This window comes from Leptodactylus fuscus, chromosome 4, assembly GCF_031893055.1.
Source record: "Leptodactylus fuscus isolate aLepFus1 chromosome 4, aLepFus1.hap2, whole genome shotgun sequence".
Taxonomy (NCBI): domain Eukaryota; kingdom Metazoa; phylum Chordata; class Amphibia; order Anura; family Leptodactylidae; genus Leptodactylus; species Leptodactylus fuscus.
Genome location: NC_134268.1, coordinates 76,698,410 through 76,713,869, shown reverse-complemented (window position 1 = coordinate 76,713,869; position 15,460 = coordinate 76,698,410).

Here is a 15,460-nt window from a genome sequence, read left to right as displayed (position 1 = left end):
GATTTTTATTTTTTTTTTATTTTTTTATTTTTTTTTTTATAAATAAAAGTCGAAAGTCAGTCAGGAACGTCCTCCTCCACAGCAGCGCCTATCGCGCCTTACAGTGTGAGCGGGGAGGAACGCCCCCTCCCCTCCTGATAATACTCATCTATGGACGAGCACTGTGAGCAGAGGGAGGGTGCATTCCTCCCCGCTCACACAGCACAGCGCGATAGGTAGGCACTGCTGTGGAGAAGGACGTACCTGACTGTCTGTCAGGAACGTCCTTCTGACTGTAAAGAGCTACGGTACCGGGACTGAAATCTCTTTACCCGGGGCACAGATTGGCCTGGTACTGAAGGGGTTAAAAAAAAAAGGGATGAATTGATTTTCAAAGATGTGACTCACGGATCAGCCATAGACAGCACACAAATAAGGATCATATGCTGTCTGTGATTAATCGGGATGTGTGAATAAGCTCTTGCTTTGCTGACGCGCTTCTGTCTCTGCTATGTGGACAAGAAGTCATTTTCTCTTATAAAGACTAGGAGAGACTTGATGTGAGTCTTATAGATTTGCATATCGAAATCGCCTTTTGGTCTACACAGTAGAGGCTGTATGAATTGGTGACTCAGATCGTCTGTCATATGACTGAGCAGGGGCTGAACTATAAAAATAAAAAGGAAGTGCTGTGTGAGCGAAGAAACTACTGCAGTTCACAAGATCTCCATTACTAATGGTCAAAACAATGAAACGTTTGGGAGAGTGCTGCTTTAGTAAAACTGTAGGAGTGGTTACTGCTGGCAGCATCCTTTCCCATGTTACTATAATTTTGCTCCTGGATTTAAACATGAAGGCTAACATTATTCTGTCACCCCGGCCTTATGCAAGAGACAAGTGCCTTCCTCCTCGGCAGCTGTATGAGAAACTCCACCTCACTGATACTGAATTCATTAACCCACACAGGATTATATTGGGTCCATGCAGAAATATAATAATATATTCAAAAATTTGCAGTATTTCTGATTTTGCTGGACAAGATCTTATGCACCTATTTCTGGTGTCTTATCTCCTGTGAGACACAATTTGCACTATGTACTGCATCTTACTGGAGTTAGAAATGGGTGCGGGTCTTCACTATTGATGTGAGCCTCCCTCCCCCTCCCTTTACATCTGGCACACATAGACAGTGTCCCTTGGGACTAACTGACAACACTTCCACTGGTGAAGGGGTTAATGCAGTGTGTAAGGGAACTCTTCTGCTCTCTGAACCCCTTGCTCTACCTGCTGCCTGGCCTCCCTGCATTGCCTGAAGTGGAGACACCTCACCCCCCCCTGCTGTTTGGCTCCCATCCTTACACTTTCTGCTGGGACATTCTGCTAACTCTGTGAGTACTCCCTGCTGTTTTTTGGACTTTCTTACCCTCTTCAGAGACCTTTCTAGCAGGGAATTTTTTTTTTTTTTTTTTTTGTTGTTGTCGTGCACTGCAGTGGTGTGAAGGGAGTGCTGAGCCCCTACTCCACCATCAGGGGGGGCTCCTCACCTTCCTCCACTTGCTGTGTGTTCCACGTTCTGCAGTATATCCCCACAGAACTAGCACTTCTCCCATTGCTCCTTTTGCACCTCATGGGTACCAGGTTTGATTATGAAACTGTGTGACCGCCTCATGTAAGGCCTGGTGATACTGCGAGTGTACCTTCCTTACCTTCTATGGTCGCTTCTCATTGTGATATGTCCAGAAGACGTCCTAACACCTCTACTGCTCCTTCCCGCACGCCGAGTCGCTCTCTTACTCACTCACCGTCAATCTCTACCTTCCTGTCCCGATCTGGAACCTCGGCTACTGGGTCTGGCACTGATGACATGGCTCCTCCATCTCCTCCGCTTCGCCAATCGCAGCCACCTCCTTCACTGTCTGCCACCCTCCCTGGACATGACGTGCAATCCATGGATTCGGCCTCCCTGCCCTGCTCGGCAGCCCATATTGCCTCTGCGGACTTTCAGCTACTTCGGGACCTTATTCAAGCTCTGCCCACTAAACAGGACCTGGATGCTGTAGTTTCCCGAATGGAACAATCCCAGGCACAGGCCCTCGGTGCGATCCAGTCTGATGTGTCTCAACTTACTACTAGGGCTGACGCTACTGATCAAACACTGTCCTCTTTGGAACAACGCCTGTCTGCAGTGGAGAGCAATCAAACCCACTCTGAGGCCCGCCTTCAACAAATTGCCTTGCTCCTGGATGACCAGGAGAACCGGGGTCGCAGAAATAATATTCGATTACGAGGAGTGCCAGAAAAAGGCCCTCAGGATGATCTGATCAGCCGTATTAATACCATTTTCAATATGGCGACTCAACGCCCGCTGGATGCTACCTTCATGATGGACCGTGTGCATAGAGTCCAACGTTCTGGCCCGCTTGACCCTGCTAATCCTAGAGACGTTCTGTGTAGACTACATTACTTCACGGACAAGGAACACATCCTGAGGTGTGCCTGGGATATGGGATCGGTGCCTTTTGAGAATACCTCTGTCAAGCTCTATCCTGACGTCTCATCCCGCACATTGGCTATGCGCCGTGCCCTTCAGCCGGTGTTGACTCTGATTAAGGACTGTGGAGGTTCCTATAGGTGGGGTCATCCCTTCCATTTGATTGTTCGTGTTGGCTCGTCTTCGATTGTTGTCCGTTCCCCGGCGGACTTGCCTGATTTGTTTGCCTCCCTGGATGTGCGCCCTGTCTCAGTCCCGAACTGGCTTGCTCTGGATTCCTCCCGCCCTACTATACCCAGGCGCGGCCGCGGTTCCAGGCGTTCTTCTTCGGCTGCTTCCAGAGAGAGACCTCGGCGAAACTCATCTCCACGACGTCTTCCAATACCGGATCCGCCTGGGTCTCCACTCCGCCAACCAGATCTCTCAGCTCAGCTTCCCATTGAAGCATGAGCCCTCATACCGCCGGTCTTTGATCTGCCCACAGGACAGTGTTAATATCCTTTTATGTTGAGTGGTCTTGGACTTGTTTCGCGGTTGGTGGACATTTTCACTATGTTTATTTTATTTTGTTCTGTGACTACTCTGTTCCTCTTGATCCTGTTCCTGCTGGGCTTTATAGATGGCCCTTGTTGTTGGTATTGCTGTGTTTTTATACAATGTTGTTATTTGGACCTTAGAGTCAGTTTGTAGCCCTGTGCTTCCTATCCCTTTACACTTTGTTGGGGGTGGGGGCATAGGGTCTTCCTTACCAGGTACACTCGTGGTGCTTGCGGGCCCACTTCTCCCCCCATCTTTTCTTACTCCCTCACTCCTTCCTGTCTGTTGTTGTGCCCCTGGCCCATTTGTCTAGGGGTAGTTAGATTTGTTCTACTCTTGGTTCTTTTTCCCTTTCCTTTCTCCCCCCCCCCCCCCTCATTCTTTACTGCTCTCCTTCCTCTACTCTGTTACTTTTCTCTCTTTTTTTTTTCTTTCCCTCCCCTTTACCCTCTTCAATTCTTCGCCCTCTCCCCTCCCTCCCCCCTCTCCCCCCTTTTTTTTTTTTTTTTTTTTTTTTCCCCTCTGCTCCTAGGGTGTGAGCTGGGAAAGCCCGTCTCCCTCCATGCCTCCGCTTGATCGCCTTTCCTCCATCGCTGTGGGCTCCCTCAATGTGAGAGGCCTTCATAGTCCAGAGAAGCGCTCCGTACTCTTCAATCTGCTCAAAGGTAAGCGCCTTCATGTTGTGTTTTTGCAGGAAACTCACCATTGCTCTACCAAGCCATACAAGTTGACTAATGCTTGGTTTCCTCATGCATATCATAGCTCCTCTCCTGATCCGAAATCCAGAGGGACTAGTATCTTGATTTCTCGCTCCCTGCCTTGGGAACATTTGGAGACTCGCACTGATTCTGAGGGGAGACTTGTTATGGTCAAGGGTCGTATCTCCTCTCAGCTTTTTACTTTTGCCTCTTTGTATTTGCCTAACTCGGGACAGGGTCGTGCCCTTAGTTCTTACTTAGGGCTGTTGGACGGCTTTGTGGAGGGCTTCCTGGTGGCGGGGGGTGATCTTAATCTGGTCCTAGACCCTTCATTGGACTCTTCTGCTGGCGTCTCTTCTCACCCTTACTCGCTCATCAGGAGGATTAAGAGGGACCTTCATTCCCACCAGCTTGTGGACTCCTGGAGGTTACTCCACCCATTGGATAGTGATTACTCCTATTACTCTCCGGTCCATCACCGATATTCTCGTATCGACTACCTCTTTATCCGTCACCAACATCTCCACTCTTTGTTGGCTGCGGAAGTCGATAACATTACTTTCTCCGACCATGCTTTGGTTACTTTGTCTGTTTCCTTGTCCTCTCCTATTCCCTTCCAGCGTCAGTGGAAACTTAACGCATCACTTCTTGATGACGTAACCATCCTGGATGACATTAAGACTCGTTTGGGGGAATACTTTGAGAGGGAGGAATTGTCGGGGATTGCTCCTCCAATGGTGTGGGAGGCTCACAAATGTTTTATCCGGGGTATCCTGTTGCAACATGGTTCCCGCTTAAACAAGGAACGCCGGGCTTGTATTGAATCTCTGCTGCAGCGGATCCGCTCATTGGAACTTCTTCATAAACGCCAAATCACTCCTGATGTTTATTCCCAGCTTGCCAGCGCCCGAGAGGAATTGCGTACGCTCGTCACTGATAGGGTGAAGGGTACTCTAGCTAAATGCAGACGTCATTTTTATGAGTTTGGAAATAAGAGCGGGCGTTCACTAGCTAGGGCCCTTCGGGTTCAGCAGTCCTCCACCTACGTTCCATGCATCAATTCCACCCAGGGTACTCGATTACACATGCCCCTTGATATTGCAGCTGCCTTTCGGGACTACTATGCCTCTTTGTATTCTGTAAACTCTGGCCCTTCTCCTCTCCCTGAAGCGGAGTTCCGAGATCGCATTCGTTCTTATCTCTCCTCCTCTGGTCTCCCGTCATTGTCTCTAGAGGAATTGACGGCCTTGGAATCTCCTATTGTTGAAGAGGAAATTTCTTTAGCTATCTCCAGTATGGCAACGGGTAGGGCCCCAGGCCCAGACGGCCTTACCTTGGTATACTATAAGAAACTTGGCCCTGAACTCCGCCCCAGACTGTTGAAAGTTTTCAATTCTCTCACCGATGGCTCGGCCCTTTGTCGTGACTCCCTGTGTGCTCACATAGCGGTTATCCCCAAACCCGGAAAGGACCCTCTTCTGTGCTCTAACTACCGCCTCATTTCGCTAATCAATGTTGACCTAAAAATTTTAGCCAAGATCCTTGCGACGCGTTTATCGCCCTTGTTAGGAAATATTGTTCACGCGGATCAAGCTGGATTTTTACCCGGCCGTGAGGCTCGAGATAATACTACCAAAGCTATCAACCTCATGTATGGGGCTAAACAATCGGGCTCTCCTCTCATGCTTCTTTCAACTGACGCTGAGAAAGCCTTCGACAGGGTCAACTGGCGGTTCATGGAAGAGACCCTGTTACATATTGGCCTTGGAAATCGCATGATGAGTTGGATCATGGCTCTATACTCTCTCCCTACAGCGATGGTTAGGGTGAACGGTTTATTGTCCCAGTCCTTCCCTATCCGAAATGGCACTAGGCAAGGATGCCCCCTCTCGCCTCTCATTTTCGTCCTGACTCTTGAACCCTTCCTCCGCCAGGTTCGAGCCGACCCGAACATCTCAGGCGCTGCTCATTCTTCCTGTTTATACAAAGTGGCGGCTTATGCAGACGACTTGCTATTTTTTCTTTCCTCCCCTCCTGTTTCTCTTCCAGCTCTGATGTCTGCCTTTCAGGTTTACTCGACCCTTTCGAATTTTAAAATCAACTTTTCGAAATCAGAAGCCCTTAATGTGACCCTTTCCTCCTCGGCGGCCACCTCCTTGAGTCAATCTTTCCCTTTTCATTGGGCCCCCACTTCTCTCAAATATTTGGGGGTTTATCTTACTCCGGACCCGAAAGATCTCTTTCGTTGCAACTTCCCCCCACTTCTGGCGTCTATCAGGGCTGATTGTACTCGATGGTCCGCTGGAGCCTTTACTTGGTTCGGGAGATGCGCGATTTTTAAAATGAACATTCTCCCTCGTCTTCTCTACTTGATGCAGGCGCTTCCCATTCACATCCCTCTGTCTTTTCTGAGATCCCTCACTTCCGTCCAACTGAAGTTCATCTGGTCGGGCAGACCCGCCCGAGTGAGCAAGGCTTTTCTCTTTCGTCCCAAGAGTTGCGGTGGTTTATCGCTTCCGGACCTGAAGTCCTATTACTTGGCTACCCACCTGACTCGTGTCGTGGACTGGTGTAGGCATGCTGTTTCTAAACCTTGGGTCTACATCGAACAGGCATTCTCTCCGATCCCTTTGCAGGTTGCCCCATGGTTGGACTCCTCCTCATTGTCATCTCTCTTTTCTCACCCTACCCTTGGTCCCACGCTTCGGATTTTCTCCAGGGGCCTTGTTCGCTCCACTCTCCTCCCTAAGGATTCTGCTCTTTTCCCAGTGCTGGGCAATCCTGCCTTTCCACCTGGAATGTTTGACCGAGTTTTTCGTAATTGGCGCCGTCATGGGATTTTCCGTGCCTGTCACTTCCAGGACGCTGGGGGATGGACTACACTTCTGAATTCCCAGGCCCCTCCTGAGCTGCCCCCTTTGGACGCTTGGCGGGGGATGCAGCTTCGTCACTTTTTACATTCTCTCCCTGCTCCTGCAGAGTTCCGCGTCGAACCTACCCCCTTGGAGAAGATTTTTGTTGGTGCTGGCCCCCTTCGCCACTCCCTCTCGCTCACTTACCGGATCCTGGTTGAACCTCCGGAGGACTTTGTTCCGCCGTTCTTGTTGAAATGGGAATCTGACTTATCCCTTTCCCTCTCTCAGGAACAGCGTAGGCGCATTTTTCGCCTTTCTCATACTGCTTCCATCAGCTCTCGCCACCAGGAGGCCAGCTACAAAATCTTGTCCCGATGGTATAGGGTTCCTACGAGACTCCATGCTATGTTTCCTCAGGTCTCCCCATTATGTTGGCGCTGTGGCGACGAGGAAGGCACGCTGCTACACATTTTTTGGTCCTGTCCTGCCCTTTCGTCCTTCTGGGAGGGGGTCAAGCGGATAACCCTCCAGCTTACTGAAACTTCTCACCATTTGGGCCCTGCCCTGTTCCTCCTTAATCATTGTGAGTCTTCTGTAAAGGTCTTTAAGCGTTCCCTACTTAGATTCCTGATCCTCGCTGCCCGGGCTTGTATCCCCCTTTTTTGGAAACGAGTGGATCCTCCTCCTCTCTCCCTCTGGATTTCGAAGGTCAACGAGATAATGCGCATGGAAAATCTCACGTCTTTCCTGCATGGCACGACTGAGGCGTACATCAAAACCTGGTTCTACTGGTTCAGGTTTCAACAGTCTGCAGAGTACCGGACGCTCCTGGGCTCTGACCCCTCCTCTGATTGATACTCTTGTTGTTCGTCTCAGGTATTTGACCAGTGGTTGCTCCCGAGCCCTTCCCAACTGGCTGTGGTATGGATGACCTGGCGAGCGCTCTCACTGGTTTCCTGACTGCTCACACTCACCCCTACCTACCCTTTCACCCCCCACATTTAGTCCTCTCCCCCACTCATCTGTCCCACTAACCCCTCCCCCCCCCCTTTTTTTCCTTTTTCTTTTTTTTCTATGTTGCTTTCTTTGTCTTTAATTTTTTTTTTATTTTTTTTTTTTATTTTTAATTTTATTCTTCTGATTGTATTTTGTGTTGCACTGTGTGCTTTTTCTGTTCGCAGGGCGGGTGTTCGCCTTGTAACTTGTAATTGTTTTTTCTTTTCTTATTGTTTAAAAAAATTTTCAATAAAAATTTGAGTTATAAAAAAGAAATGGGTGCGACAGGAATCCAACACATTTATGAATTGTGACTTTGTAAATGTTACCATGTTTTTGCCCTTCCTTTGCTGTCTGCTCCTCAGATATTAAAGGGGTACTCCCACGTCGCATACTCACCAGTCTTCGTTCCTCTAAAATCTTCTGTCTTCCGGCTTTGTTTCGTCATTGGTGGGCGGGGTCACATATGCAAAGCCAAGCGGCGAGATGCCGCCGGCCCTGCGTGCGCGCTCATAGAACAGTCTAGCCTTCACAATGCAAATACAAACCCGGCACCCTGCGGGTCTGTATTCGCATTGTGAAGGTTAGACTGGTCTATGAGCGCGCACGCAGGGCCGGCAGCATCTCGCCGCTTGGCTTTGCATATGTGACCCCGGAGCGGAACAGCATTGCTTCTGCCGCTGCTGTCTTCATGCAGGGCAGAAGCATAGCGATGTGCCTGTGCCGGCGTCTAACAGTCCCCAGCATCTGCCTATTACAGCGGATGCCGGGGAGTTAGACGCCGGCACAGGTGAGGCCAGCAACATCGCTATGCTTCTGCCCTGCATGAAGCCAGCAGCGGCAGAAGCGATGCTGTTATTCTGGGGGGAATAACAGCATCGCTTCTGCCGCTGCTGGCTTCATGCAGGCAGAAGCATAGCGATGTTGCTGGCTTCACCTGTGCCGGCGTCTAACCCTGTAGTGGCGGCCCCTTCCCCCAAAGGGTAAACTACCCCCCTCCCCCCCAGGCTTGCTCCCGGGCACTTAGCCCCTCCTCCCTCCCCCTGAGAGCAGGCTGACACATCACTTGACTCAGGAGCAGCTAGGTCAGGGCTGTGGCCACAAAAAAATGAATAAAGTGAGATAGTGGCCAAACAAAGCAGTTTTGCTGAAGCAGTGTATTTAGGAAAAGTCTTACATTCACATTAATAAGCAGTATAAATAGGATCCTTGTGATGGGACAACCCCTTTAAGGAACCATTACATTACTCAAAGTACTACAGAATGGCACATTAATTCCACTTGATGCATGGAATAAGGGTTGTTGGCTGGTCAGAATACATTTCCTACAACACTCTTTTCTCAGAAAGAATCTTCAGAAGTTGTTCTCCTCAGACTCAGAGTAGCTACTTTCCAACAAAAATATCTCAAGAAAATACTCTAAACTATATATGGTCTGCTTTTGAACATACAGCTCCCCCATAAGAGATCATATATCTCACTAAGGGTAATAAACCTTGGGCTTACTCTAGAGTCAAGCCAAATAAAGAAAGTTTGTCGCTTATTCGATAGCACATTGAAATGTGTCAGAGCACACAAAAATTCATATAAACCTCATCTCATGTCCTCTAAGATCAGCCAACTTATATACTGCTGTAAAGATGACAGTGTGCTGAATTCAGAACACTGTCAGCTCTGCCAGAATCTGCCCCAGTTTCAGAGATATTGGTGCTGTTAGTATTGGTACCAATATCACTGCAATGTCACAGAGCCAGCCCCTCTGATGGTGCAGTGATATCAGTAGCTGAAACTGATACCTCTGCAACTGGGGCAGTTACCAACAAAGCTGACCTCAGTGCATTGTCAGCTTTTCAGGAGTATATAACATGGCCAATGTTAAAGGACATGAAAGGCCCTCTTTAAGCAAAGCAGATCAACTTTACATAATAGAAGAAGCAGCAGCAGACAGAGCCATTTATTCTTTACATCTATTCCAACAGGTATGGGAGCCCTAGAAACCTTTCCGTAACCTGGAAACTTAATTTCACTTACAATTAGACCAACCTAACCATACAAAAATTTACATGTGCAGCATCGCAGTGGACACTGCTTATATGTTGTTTTATTTTTTTTGTGCCACTGTGTGCATATATATTATTTTACATGCATTGTTCCCATGTATTTGCAGCTTTCCCTACTGTTTTGTTCCCCACTTTTGGAGTAATCCACTGTGGCCTGGTGAACAGTTTTCCCGATCCCCTTTATGTGCCTAGACATGGTCCATTTCCAGCCAATCACTGACTGGGACTTAGTGGTGGAGACTGGAAGTTTTCAGAGTAAGGGTGCATGCACACTACGTAACGCCGGGCGTGTATGAGAGCCGTACACGCCGGCGTTACAGCAGGGCTGCCGAACACTTCCCATTCTCTTCAATGGGAGCGCTCGTAAACGCCGCTGTTACGAGCGCTCCCATTGAAGTGAATGGGAAGTGTTCGGCAGTCTGCTGTAATGCCGGCGTGTACGGCTGTGATACACGCCCGGCGTTACTCAGTGTGCATGCACCCTTAGTGGTTTGAGTCTAGTACTAGCAGGGAACCAGTCAAGACCTACGAGGCGCAGGAGCATCCCCTGAGGAGAAATAAGCTCCTTTCAGAGTTAGTCCCCAGACACCAACTTTAAAACCCTGAGGAAGAAATGCTCTCTTAACCACGCTGAATGGTGAGGGTGCCAAGTCGGAAAAATTGAGATTTCCAAAACCTTCCAGCCAGTACCCATCAATATCCAGGTAGCGTGGGATCCTGGGACTTCATTATATCAGCCCCCATAGATATAGTTGGGGAGGTAAAATAAAGACTTATGCTAGGATGACACTTGCGCCTGATATCCATCCTCTTGCAAACCGTTTTAAAAAGAAAAAACAGTTTAATATATAAATGATTCCAAATGGATGCTCAGTAGATACCCAAATCCATCTCTTTAGATGGATTAGTCAATGGGTGTCTGTTCTAAAAAAAAATCTGAATCGCTTTGGTAAGTTTGTGTTTGTTTTGACCAATCCGTTTTTTTTTGTTATCCATTTGTACTCTGCTCTCCATAGACCTCAATGTTAACAAAAAGCTGATTGGTTGATCTGGATACCAGACTGAAATGCTCCAAACACCTGTGGAAATTTTTGCAAACCCATTGAAATGAATAGGTTTTAAAATTAACCATTTTGATTCAGTTTTTGAGGATTTTGAAACTGATTTTGCAGAGATAGCCAAATGCAGATGTGAACCCGGCCTTATTGTAGTGGAGAGAAAAGCCACTAAGTTACCTATTTCTGGGTATCTCTCATAACAAGTCTTGGATCAGCGACCCACAGTGGAACTCCAAACTACAACTCCCATCAGGAAGCTGCAGTAGTTCTCCTGTTATATCAATGACTCAACTGCACTGATGCCTGGGTCATCCCTGTGCTTACTATCAGGGCCCTTCCAAACACCCTCACACGTCTCAGGGAAAGAGAGGACCCCCTTATCACCTGGAAGTGCCCTGGTGGAACTGCTACCATGAACAGGTACATTACAGGTACCCCTAACATCGTCCAGTCTGGGAGGTGGGCTGGCCTACGGTTGACATCACAGCTACCACTACTGCTCCCTTCCTCCAGTTCCCTCCATTGTGTTTCTAAACTTCTACTGCCACCTACAAAAGATCAAGAAACCCTACTGGTAAGGGGCAGTATTCTAGACAAACAAATTGCCATTTTTGGGGCACACCATTTAAATTTTTTCCCTTTTAGCCTTCTCTTGCCCCTTTATAAAAGTGATGAGAAAAGTAGGAAATGTTAAGCAGGAAGAGCATACCTCCCAACTTTTGAAGAACTGAAAGAGGGACAAAATGTGCGACGTGCGTAGTGCGCCGCGGCAAATTTAGCCCCACCCACTTTTGTGTTGACTCCGCCCACTCATTAATTTATCATGTGCCCGCACACAGTATAATCCTCCTACAGTCACCCGTAAATTATATGTCCCCCCTCTATCTCACCCCCAGTTTCATATACACCCTTCATCTGCCCCCAGTTTCATGTCCCTCTTCCATCTCTGCCCCCAGATTCATGTCCTCTCCATCTCTGCCCCCAGATTCATGTCCTCTCCATCTCTGCCCCCAGATTCATGTCCTCTCCATCTCTGCCCCCAGATTCATGTCCCCACATCTCTGCCCCCAGATTCATGTCCCCCATCTCTGCCCCCAGATTCATGTCCCCACATCTCTGCCCCCAGTTTCATGTCCACTCCATCTCTGCCCCCAGATTCATGTCCCTCCATCTCTGCCCCCAGATTCATGTCCCCACATCTCTGCCCCCAGTGTCATGCCGTCCTCTCCTTCATCTGCCCCCAGATTTACGTTCCACCTCCACATTAAACTTACCTTCTCCTCCGCTCCCTCGCCGCTCTCTGCCCGCCTCTCTCGCTGACACATGCGGCTGAAGGAAGGAGCTGACACAGGTCAGCTCCTCGCTTCCCCGCTGCCCGCCTCTCTCCCTGACACATGCGGCGTGCTCGCTTCGCCGCTGCGTCTCTCTCTTGCTGACACATGCGGCTGAAGCGAGGAGCTGACCTGTGTCAGCTCCTCGCTTCGCCGCTGCCGCCGGCTCCTGTCTTGTACATCGCGTCTACAAGCCAGGAGCCGGCGGCAGCGGCGAAGCGAGGAGCTGACACAGGTCAGCTCCTCACTTCAGCCGCATGTGTCAGCGAGAGAGAGACGCAGCGGCGAAGCGAGCACGCGAGCAGCTTCAGCCGCATATGTGTCAGGGAGAGAGGCGGGCAGCGGCGAAGCGAGGAGCTGATCTGTGTCAGCTCCTTGCTTCAGCCGCGTATGTGTTCAACTCAGATCGGCGTCCTCTGCACGCCGATCTGAGTTGAAATCGGGACATACCTCCCTCCAACCGGGACCGTGGGACATGTCACCCAAATCGTGACTGTCCCGCGGAAATCGGGACGGTTGGGAGGTATGAGGAAGAGGCATAAATTATAGCAGAAATCTATAGATTCCATTTTGTTGCACCGACAGCCATAGATACAATAATAAAGTTGTCACAGCTGAGTAACAGAGAAATATTGTAGAATCACCTCTACCGGACACTGTGCATGCTGGGAGTTACAGTCTCACCATAGCTGGAGTGCAGAAGGTTGCCTGCACCGATAAAACAGAGAAGCCTTGATGCTGCACAACCACTTAACAGCAGGTGGCGATACAGAATCTGGTTATATTTCTCTGGCTGAGCATAGTCAGTATACTCTCACAGCAAGTCATGTGAATGGACCATGTGTGCAATGAAGACAGCAATAAAATTTTCAGCAATTTTCCGAATTTGTTTTGTGTTGGGGCACATACCTGCCCTGACAGAATAAAACTGCCAAAGAATGGTAATTGATAAAGGGGTTTTCCGGACCCAAATACATTTTTCATACAGATGATCTTTCATCTTATCAGACATACATTTGTAGGAGATAGCCACACTTTTTTTCCCAAGGCAAAAACAGAACCTGCTGTACATCTTTTATCTGCACATTTCTTAGAAATAAATAGAGAATTCTTTAGGTTTGAACCTGAGCCCAAAGTGTTCACAGTTCATCTGATTTCACATTAACTTCTGGACTTTCAGAAATGGAAAATAACAAACTAAAATGAGGGTGAAATCCATAACTCTAAAAAAATATTCAGCAAACTCTGCTAAAGGGAGAAATATAACACCTAATATATTGTTCAAGAGTTTGACTAAAATGTTCTCTGTTCTGTCTGACCATTGTTCTGTCTGACCCCCCCCCCCCCAGAAGACCGCAGATCGGCAATGAAATCCATCGAGATATGGATCCATGGTCTTTGAGGGACCGACAATGGAAGAAGTTCTCTCTCTGGACAGATCCGAAGGGTCTTGTTTCGGGCACAAATATATAGGCTGAGATATGGGCTATGATATCAAAAGACACTGTTGACCACCAGTAGAGACAAGAGACTAGTCTTTTGTTGGATGACCACACAAAAGTGAATTGTGCAACTCATTCAACAATCATATGCCCTATTCATATCTGCGTTCGGGTTTCTATTGAGGGAGTCCACTTGGGGACCCTCCGAATGGAAACTTATGTGCATTAAGAAGCACATAAGTGCTCTCAAGCTGTCCTGCTGCTGAACTTGTTCCTTGTGCAGTGCCTATGATTGTTCCGGCATCTCAGCAGCTGGCTGGGACGCCATATAATGAGCTTGTTCTTGGCATCAATGATCCACCTGCTCCGGCGTTTTGGCAGTTCTCATGCTGACCTGCCGCTGAACTTGTTCCACGCATTATGCCTGTGATTGTTTCAGCATCTCAGCAGGTCGCTGGGATGCTATATAATGAGTGTGTTGTTGTTGTCGTCGATAATCCGCCTGCTCCAGCGTTTCGGCTGCTCTGGGAGCCACTTGACGTCTAGCTTGCTCAATCCTCCTCACTTCCGCCATGAGTAAGGGGCGGAGATCCCGAAACGCGTAGGCCAGTTCATCTGAATGCCGCATACACATCTATTGTGAGTTTTTTCTCCCACTTACCTTTTCGTACGTGGTGCTTTTTGTGACTCAATGTCACAATGATTCACGGCTCGATGCGCCGGTAAAATATGTATATACGTGAAACTGGTTATGCACGGATATAGCCTACTGGGTTTAGGCAAAAGACATAATGCATGAGAAAAAAGATATATCCAGCACAACGATAGATCCAGATAAAACTTAGCTTTTAATGAATAGGAACATTTTATCCCATAAAAAAAACCAACACAGACATCGAACAGAAAAACAAATTCAGCGTTATTCAAAAAAATTCATGTAGACATACCGGACTAACAATGACGATGCGACATGCTGAACCGCTCAGCGGTGGTGTTCGATGTCTGTGTTGGGGTTTTTTATGGGACCAAATGTTCCTATTCATTAAAAGCTAAGTTTTATCTGGATCTATCGTTGCGCTGGATATATCTTTTTTCTCATGCTTTTTGTGACTATTTTATATTTTTTTGGAATAAAAGTTATTTTTTATTGAATACACCCTTTGTGCTAAGGAGAAGTCTGTTGACTTCTGGCTACCTTTATACCTCTCGTTATTTTAGAATTATGCTGTAACATATTTGCCCATCCGGGCATTGCTGTCATCATCCGGCCGCACGCTGCGGCGCAGGAGATGTGTTCGGTTGTAATTTATTCCGTTGGTTTCTCTTTGCACTGTCTGAACACTGCCCTATGCCTTTTCTTTGGTAATTGATTTTCCACCACACCCATCTCCTTCACCTTCAGTTTGCTCTGATCCTCTAATGGTTAATCTGGCCTTGCCCTGTGATTGACAGCCTGCCTTCCTGTCAACTCCATGGGTGGGTTCCTCCTCCCTATATAGCCTTGGCTCCCAGTCACACCAGTGCTTGTTATTGCCGTGCGCATACTTGCTCTTTACTGTCTCTGTTTTGATTACTCTATTATACTTGACCTTTGGCTTTACTCACTGACTTCTCTTTTTGGACTCCGATTTGGTACTGCATTGCCCGACTGTTACTGACCCTTGGCTAAGTTGACTTCCCATTGTTGTTGTTCGTCTTGTCTGCGTTTTGTGTGTCACATACTCAGGGAGGGACTGTCTTCGTGGTTGCCGCCTATTACGTAGGATAGGGCCTGGCAATAGGAAGAGACAGTAGGGGCATAAGCTTAGGGCTCACTGTCTCTTGTGTCCCTGTTCCAGGGTTCCCTAACACTGCCTAACATATGCAACAAATTAGATTATCTTTTTCCCGGCATGTTTCAAATTGGGAAACTGCCAATTTGGATTAAAGGGGTTTTCCCATCTCAGTGTCTCAGCACGCTGCCTAGGGGACACAGAACACTTATGCAGATCAGATAATATGCAGATGCTTGTA